Here is a 2,999-nt window from a genome sequence, read left to right on the forward strand (position 1 = left end):
GATGGGCCATAAATCTAACGGTTTAGATTGCAAGTTAACCAAGGAATAATGCTGATGAAGAACATGGGATTTCCTTGTATAAACATTCCTATAATTACTATTTGGCATGCACACTGAGCATCAATAATTAGAGATGTTTCGTCAATTAATTAAGGGAGAGGAATTCACCCCCAAAAAAAAGGGTAATTTACACATACCATCCCTGACGGTTAAAGAAAGTATAATTTTATCCCCTAGTTTTGGATAATTCTGTGTACCCCCTAAGGTTTACAAACGTTAATAAATACACTCATTCCATCAGTTCATGACTAACAGTATTAAAATTAAGAGGAAAATTGACCAAATTGCCCTCATCTTCCCCAAATCTGAAACCCTCTTCACCCCTTCACTACCTCTTCTCCTTCTAAAACCTAATCGTTTCCATTTCTCACTTTGTATGGGAGACTTGGTGGTTTGCTTCTCTTCTAAAACATGTGTGGTAGATCACCCAATTAAGAAGGTAGGTGTAGTGTAGCTCTCCATTTCTGATTTTGTTTTAAAGATTTATAGATTGATACAGTTTTTAATTCCCTCTCTTTCTCTCTCAATGGCTTCTTCATCTTCTTCTACAGTTTCGGAACGAATGGGTATTCCCGGAGCTTCATTCGTAGAAGATGATCAGACTTATCTCACACAATCAGGCTTGGATGCAAACTCTGCCCTCTCATTTCTTCAAGAGAGGCTTCAACAGTACAAATTGGTCGAGATGAAGCTTCTTGCTCAGTAGAGGGATCTTCAGGCAAAGATACCACACATTGAGAAATGCTTAGATATAGTTGCCACATTACAAGCTCAGAAGGGTACCAGTGAGGCATTGATCACCGATTTTGAAGTATCAAAGGGCTTATATTCCCGGGCACGTATCGACAATACTAATTCTGTTTGCCTATGGCTTGGCGCAAATGTCATGTTGGAGTCATGGAACAAAAACTCAATCGAAACCTGTTGAAACCATCGAGTTAACTCGGTTTCCCAGGTTTTCGAGACGAGTTGAAGGGGGATTTTATAAAATCCCTGGATTCGGCTGGGTTTCGATGGTTTCGATCAATTTCGACCATATTTTGGTGGTTTCGACACATATGCCCATCGAAATTAAGGGAAACTTGGCTCGAAACTTGGACAGACAGATATTTATGCTAGAAACTGCCAGAAACCAGGATAGACACTTAGTTATGTCTAATATCATTTAAGTAAATCATTTACTTAAGATATTATTCATAAATAAGCAAATACCCCATATTTGAATCTAATAAAAATAGTTAAAAAATCAAATTCCAAAAGAAAAATAAGTCAACCCCCTAGTTCAAGAACAAAAACTAGATTTTTTATGGTAAGTGTAGTTTTCAACTTTCTAATGCTGGGGTTTTTCTTAAATCTAAAAATTCCATAAATGTCAATATGGCAAAACATTGCTAAAAACCAAAAGTGCAGTAAAATATTCATTTGTTTTGATATCCAAAAAAATATTTTCATTAAGAGTGATTTTGACAGCATTCGCACACACCAAATTAAGTTTGATCGGTACACAACTCCTTCAATATAAATCAGATTTAAGCAATCTTGGACTTATTGGAAAGCTATCAAAACAAAGCTTTCTAACAAATCCAAGATTACTTAAATCTCATTTATATTGAAGGAGTTATGTTCCAGTCAAACCTTATTTGATACCATGTCCAAGAACAATATACAGTATCAAACTTGGATCAAAACCACAAGTAATATTTTTAGTGTTCTCTTAGTGTTCTCTATGTGAAACTAATGCATGGATTGAGTTTAAAATGTCAAAAATAGGCAACACAACAAGAATCAGGGCAAAAAACCAATTTCTGGGTCTCGAAACCAAGGTTCGAGTTAGCCTGGAGAAAGTCCCAAGTTTCGACCGAGATATCGTCAAAACCGAGATGAACTCGTTTTCTGGCTGGTCAAAACCTAGTCGAAACCCGAGTTTTAGAACCTTGGTTGGAGTATTCATGTGAAGAGGTTGTTGCTCTTCTACAAAAGAATCTAGAAAATGCTAGAGCTAGTTTAGAAGTCCTTGTTGGTGATCTACAATTCGTGAGAGATCAAGTGACAATAAACCAGGTCACAATTGCTCGTGTGTATAATTGGGATGTTCATCAGCGTAGAAGTAGGCAAGTTGCTGCCCCAAAGGAGTCCTGAAGTTTCTCCTTCACCTAGACTGTTACTAACTATGCATTTCGGGCGGCATTCTTGGCTTTTCCAAGCTAAAAGTTTGTTAGTTCCATTATGTTGTCATTTTCCCATTAAAGACCCTAAGAACACTACAATAGTTCATTAATTCTTAGTTCAGGATTTTTGAGGAAGGAAGCTCTTGATGTCTGTCCTGAAATTCGACTAGGTTTTAGAAGGAGAAGAGGTAGTGAAGGGGTGAGGAGCTGAAGGGGTGAAAAGGGTTTCAGGTGCAGGTTAGGGTTCTTTAAGAATAAAAATGAGGGTTTCAGATTTGGAGAAGATGAGAGCAATTTGGTCAATTTCCCTCTTAATTTTTACACTGTTAGTCATGAAGTGACAGAATGGGTGTATTTGTTAATGTTTGTAAACCTCAGGGGGGTACGCAGAATTATCCAAAATTGGGGGGTAAAATTATACTTTCGTTAAACTTTAGGGGTGGTATGTGTAAATTACCTAAAAAAAATTTGATACCATCTTTTTTTTTTTTGGGTACAATTCACCAAACAAAATTAAGGGAGAGGAGACCTGCGTTTTGATAATTTCTTTCACATAAGCTTCTCATACAAGTTGTATTAAAGACATATTTTTATTTATGTTAACACCCAATTTTCGGTCAATAAAACGAGCTAGTAGATTTTAGGCCCAAGAGACCTTTGGACCAAAGAAGAACCAGTGCAAGAGTTGGTCGACCAAGAATGGGTTGGCTTTATTGCAACATGACCGAAGCGGTTACAATCAGTCTATCACATTCTGGTATTTGCAGTTGT

At 37.0% G+C, this 2,999-nt stretch overlaps 1 pseudogene; it reads left to right on the top strand.

The window, feature by feature from the left end:
• Positions 1 to 572: 572 nt before the first annotated feature.
• LOC122656199 lies at positions 573 to 2,288 on the top strand (annotated as a pseudogene).
• Positions 2,289 to 2,999: the final 711 nt, after the last annotated feature.

The sequence above is a fragment of the Telopea speciosissima genome, chromosome 3 (assembly GCF_018873765.1).
Source record: "Telopea speciosissima isolate NSW1024214 ecotype Mountain lineage chromosome 3, Tspe_v1, whole genome shotgun sequence".
Classification (NCBI taxonomy): domain Eukaryota; kingdom Viridiplantae; phylum Streptophyta; class Magnoliopsida; order Proteales; family Proteaceae; genus Telopea; species Telopea speciosissima.